Source organism: Sceloporus occidentalis, unplaced genomic scaffold (assembly GCF_023333645.1).
Source record: "Sceloporus occidentalis isolate IW3139 unplaced genomic scaffold, rSceOcc1.0.p SCAF_56, whole genome shotgun sequence".
Classification (NCBI taxonomy): domain Eukaryota; kingdom Metazoa; phylum Chordata; class Lepidosauria; order Squamata; family Phrynosomatidae; genus Sceloporus; species Sceloporus occidentalis.
In genome coordinates this window covers 3,800,025-3,806,154 of record NW_028317036.1, presented here as the reverse complement: position 1 = coordinate 3,806,154, position 6,130 = coordinate 3,800,025, and positions in this window count along the sequence as shown.

The following is a 6,130-nucleotide window of genomic DNA, read 5'->3' as shown; positions in this document are numbered from 1 at the left end:
TTTATTTTATTTCAACATTAAATTTGCATTTTACTAGCACTATTATAGCAGGTTGTTATTTAGTGGCTTTACATAACACACAACTTCTTCCATGACCTCAACACTGACAACAGAGCTCAGTGAAACAAGATTCTCAAAGGTACACTTCAAACATTTAAAGTTAAAATGTGTTACACTTATTGGAGTCAGTAAAAAACAATGTCTAAAGCAAAATAAAACAAAAAGAAAAATCAATTCATGGCTGTAGCTCCACAATCCTCAGCCATCATGTAGAGATGAAAGCACACATGGCTGGTTTTTCATGCGCAAGTCCTAAGGCACATCATGTTTATCTTTTTAGTTTAACAAACGCAAAAAAAAAACTAATTTTAACTTTAAATGGTTGTAGTGCACCTCTAAGAATCTTGTTTCATTGAGCAAGGTGTATGGTGTGGCTCTGTTGTCACTCAAGATCATGAATGCAGTGTACACTGTAGTGTGTTACTTAAAGCCACTAACAACCTGGTATAATGGTCCTGGTAGAATGCAAATTAAACTTTTAAATAATGTCAAATAACTTAATTTGATAGCACTCAGTTTGTCAGTGGATAACACCATCAGAGAAACAATTTAAGTGTATACAGATGAAGAATGACTGGGGGGGGCATAATTATTAATTAATCCTTCCTTTGGTACGGTTAGCTATTACAAAATTATTATTACAATGGTGCAGTCCCACTTGCCAGCTAAGTTAGCCTTAAGCTTTTTTGTGCCATAAACCTTTGTTTCCTATAATGCATCTGATCAGTTAATAAGGTACACAGAATTAACTTCTAAAGCTGGTAAAGGGCTCCATAGAGAGTGAGTAGTTAATTAGACGAATTAAACCCATACAAATAGTTTTAATACTGCTATATAATAATGTATTATGTTCTATTTGTTTTTCCTGTGGAAAAAACATTTAACAATCTTTGTGAATACCGTATTTCCCCATGTGGTTGTAGATTTAGGTTTTTTTTCCGCTTACCTCTGTGTTGCTCAGCAGCTCCTCTTTTTCCGTCGAGGAGACACAGGAATCCAGTGGAGTCACGTGAATGTACATCACATGACTCCGCTTCGTTGCTGAGTTTGAGCAACGCAGAGGGAAACAAAGTCTGCAAGCGGCACCGGAAGATCTGCAGTTCATGTAAGGGTGGGGGAGGGTATATGAGTCTGCTTGAATGGGGTAATGAATGAATATGTGTGTGTGATAGCATGGATGTGTAAGTAGGGGGGCAGGGCACAGGCTGAAAGTGATGTGCATGTGTTGGCTGCTTGTGCATGATAGGAGTGTGATTGGTTTATTAAATATACATGATTGCTAACAGCAATAACACTCCTATCATGCCCAGGCATACCCAGATTCCAGGACAGCTAACATCACACTCATCCTAGAACCTGGGCATGATAGAAGTGTAATTTTCGGGCCCCAAAAATTAAGGCGCGTCTTATACATGGGAGCGTCTTATACGGTAAATGCAGATAATTGATATAAATAAATAAAAAGTTATTGAAAGTACGTTTTTTTCGGTTAAGTATTAGAATTTGGATTTGTTAGGTACACTTTTTGACAATTGCCATTTTTGTTTATCAAGTAAAAAGCTGATTCCTAAAAGCTTGCATATTAATATAAATAAAATATTAAACTAAAATCACTGATAGGAAAACTATCTGGAAGTGTGTATATGTTTTAATTATATGTTTAAATAAGGGATATAAATATTTAACAGAAAGTGTTTAATATGAAAGCTATGTCAATATTATGTGAATAATTTATTATGTTTCAAAGAAATAGAAACATTGATAGAATAGTCATTAGGAATACATATCTACATTCTTCCTGTTTTTGTTGACCAAGGTACTACAGTTTAATGAGATATATTTTGCCCTGAAACTGGATAAGGTTTATTCACTAAAGCAGAAGGAGAATGAGAATTTGAAGGAAAGTTGTGGTTTCAACTTCTTGCATTCACTAAACATTAAAAACAGACATGCTTGGCAGTTATTTCTGTAGAAAGAGTTGAGCAGGCCCTGAATAATGCATAGTTGCAATGTCCATACTAGTCGTCAGCAGAATGGAGTTCCTTGGGCAAGTTCTCTTTAAGACCTTGTTGAGAAGACCGTTGCAACTTTCAAATTAAGCATTTTAACTAGTAGGTGCTGTGTACATAGGTAAGTAGCACATGTACCAGCACTAATTTGCACAGTATGCACACTAATTTGTCACCATCCACAGTATATGTATTCCCGATTCATTAGTATGTCGCCGCTCATTCTATGAGCTCGTTCTCAGAGATTTGTGTGATTCCTTATCGTGCACCAATCCCCAGCTATGTCTTAGACTTACAAGTGAACTCCACCTGGCTTGTCTCTGGTTTCTCAATTGTCTTCTTCTGTACAATGCTTTAGCTTTCAAGTCCTGGTTACCACAGAGTACCCAAGGGATTAGCTTCTGGGGAAAAAGAGCTGCTGAAGAGAATACATAGTTATCACTTTGGCTTCCATGTCTCGAATGTCCCAGAATACCCAAGGGCTCAACCTATGGGGAAAGGGACATTTGAAGGTGAAGGGCTGGGTCTAGTGTTTGGCTCATCTCCTCTGCGAGGACCTTCTCTACGTCCAGTTAACCAATATAATAGTTTAATTAGTGATGTGACTTTCCAGAAATCCCACTAGTCTTGGAGCAAAAGCTCACAGTAGTTCATAAGGTAACATCTGTGAGATAAACCTGAAACACTTCTGCCCCCCCCCCTGAATAAAACTCAAAATGCTTGAGCATTAATTATAAATGCAGAAATCATTGATGGTAATATTTTTGTTGTTTACAGTGACATTTGTGAGTTTATTCACTAAAGTTCGAGTTTGTAGGAGAGTTGTAGTATGAACACAATGACTACACTAAATATTGTAAGGGGTGACCCACAGTGAGCGTCTTCTGCAAGAACTAGTCAAGCATAATGCTTTAATACTGGGATCCACAATGCCTGTGCATGCAGACCTGGTAATCTGCCTGTATGACAAAGGAGCAGCTGCAGGTAAATTGAAAGATGTGCGTTATTAAGAAGTGTGAACACTTCTTAACTGATCCATATAAATAAAATTAGCCCTTTAATATCATATATAAAAATCTGTCAGTGTAACTCTGCCAAGGTACTCTAGGTATAAAGAGATCCTTAGTGTAAATGGATGAACATGAGTCAGCTATGTATCATCCTAAAATCTGGCTTACATGCGGTAGATGACTATGAGCAATCAGTGTAATGCTATTGAATCATGCAGTTTTTTTAAAGATCATGTATAAAATTGTTCATGCATTCTTCGGGATAACATTTTTCTATATATTATGTTGAAGACAAAAAACTCTTTGTCTTAGAAATCTATAATGTTTGTCAGCATAAATCCCTCCCATTGATTGAAATCCTCCAATCATAATTGTGTATTTTACGTATTAGTATTGGGTACTTAATTATGTGTTTAGAATATTTCCACAAATGTGTTTCCATTATTTACCCATAAGAGGTGCACTGGTCTAAGAAATAATTTTAATAAAATGAATTCACAACAATCTGGCATTAAATCTCAAAAAATAAAAATAAAAAAAAATAAAAAAAATTTAAAAAAAAGTATAATACGAAAAGCAAAAATGATTACTTGCTTTGGAACACAATGCCTGCTCAGTTATTAATTAGTTTCAGTTGTCTAGCGAATGTAGCAACCTGTGGAATTTTCCACCTTCTTCAATCCATTGAGAAAATGAGTTCCTACTCCTAAATGTTTCCCATCAGCTATAGCTGGGCCATACATTTAATCAGGAAATACTTGATAAAGACAATACTTAATATAGTCATTTTCATCCAAAACTCCTTTGTTTTCAGTTGATGAGAAAGAAAAAGTAAATTAAAACACCTTTATGTCTATTTGCATTGGAGGTGCTCAGACAGGTAGAGAGAATGGATACAAGAAAGATCAGGGCAGTGCAGCTACCTCTATGAGCCAGCAAAACTTTGGGTACAATTTGGCAAATTAATGAAGTTTTTTTTCAATTCAAAATAAAGGAGGTCGATAGAGTCCTCCATACACACACCTACAAGATATGTAATATTATTCATTGCTATTTTATAAATACAACATATTACCATTTGTGTGCTGGTTTTGTATCCCTTTTTTTATCCCAATAGTAATCACAATCAGAGAATTTTTTTCAGGTTTCAGGTACTTTATGAAGAAGGTGTGGTATGACCAGTTTTTAAAAGGACAGCAAAAGGCTTAGGAAAACTTTTTCAAACTTAACCAAATTATTAATATGCATTTAAAGTTTTTAATGTTTTTTCATTTTTATTTTTTTGTAACTTAAATTTGTAAGATTGCAAAAGTTATCTAAAAAGTATAAAAAGCGTGTAATATAAAAGCTACAACACAGTTCTACACAATGCATAGAAAGAAATCTATGTCTTCTCCTAGGATGACCACGTGGCTCTTTCACCAGAGATGCTCTGATTTTAATGTTACCAGCTATACACAGTTTCTGGAAGAATTTCAAGGTTTATTGGCCCTTTAACTTTTAAGGGTAGACTAGACAAAAAAAAAATGCAAAGGTAAAATAATTTAATTCATCTTTAAAAAAATAGAGTTCTCAGTATGACAGCCAATGAGTACATTGGCTGAAGAATAAGTACAGCATGTTGCTAAGATATTTCCACGCGCCTTTGTTCATAATAAAGCTGGATGAGGTACGGGGTATCCACATAGTTGGTTAGACAACAACACTGGTGTATGCACTTAGATGTATGTCAGAACTAATGATAAAAACTCCTGACACATTTCCCAACGGCAAACATTTGCGATGCCAAGAAAAAAAAAAAAAAACCCTTGCTGCACTGACATGCCTATGCAGACATATTTCTCACTATAATGGAGCACAAGATGTTTTGAAAGATATATTTTTACTCAACCAAAAAAATTCCTTTAATCAACAAACGGTTTCAGTATTCACTGGCTACTTAAAAAGGTCATACTTCTATACATGTTGGACAACTATGTCAACTACGATTGTAAAGATGACTTACGCTTCATTAATGCATGCATAACATTATTGTGCATGCAGTGACAGGCAGCATCCCTCTTCCTTCGGTTGACCAAAGGAAAGAGAAGGGGTAGGGAAAATGTTGGCTTGTCCAAACTGGGTGAGAAAAAAAGTATTAACTTTTTTTAATTTAATAAATATTACTTATGATCATCATCATTACTAAAGTCCACTAAAAGACATGATGTTGAGTTCTGTTTTCTGGGAGCTGGTGGCTTATGATTGCACATGATTAGGACTGTCCCACAACAAAAACACGTCATTTTGCAGGTATACTAAAAGTAAATTTGATTCCAGAGACAGGCTGTACAGTATCTGTGTTTTGTTATAAGTTTAGTGGTATTCTGGGACACTTACTGGAACACTTTGGCTTCAACAAGCAGGAGATGACTCAGTGTGGGGGTTCAGTGCAGCTCTGCAGCAGCAAACATGTAAAGCCAACCAAAAGAATAGACAATGTTTTTATGAGAATCACGCATTCTTTTTAACATTATTAAATTAGAAAGTAATGAAAGGCCATTTTATACTAAACAATGATTAATTTAAAGAGAATTATTACCAATTATCAGATTTTAAAAAGTTTTCAAAAGCATTGTGTTTTTTTTATTAACACTTGTGGATTATTTTCTCATCATATAATGTTTTCTGGCAGCTCCATATTAGCCAGTTATATATGTCCTAGCACTGTTATTTCTGCCCACCTTATCATACTGTGTCAGGACTCGGGTGATCAGGTCGGGTAGGAGCCCATGTGCAGGGGATACTTGGGGTTCGGTCTGTAACCCACGGATTATGCAAACAAGCAGAAATCCAGGTAATGCAATGTATTATATATATATATATATATATATATATATATATATATATATATATATATATATATATATATATATATATATATATATATATATATATATATATATATATAACAGGACCAGCAAATAAGGGTAATACAGTCTAAGCACAAAACCGGACGTATGGCAAAATAAACACCGGTAATAAATCTTTTGGCAGGGAGCCCACTTGGAA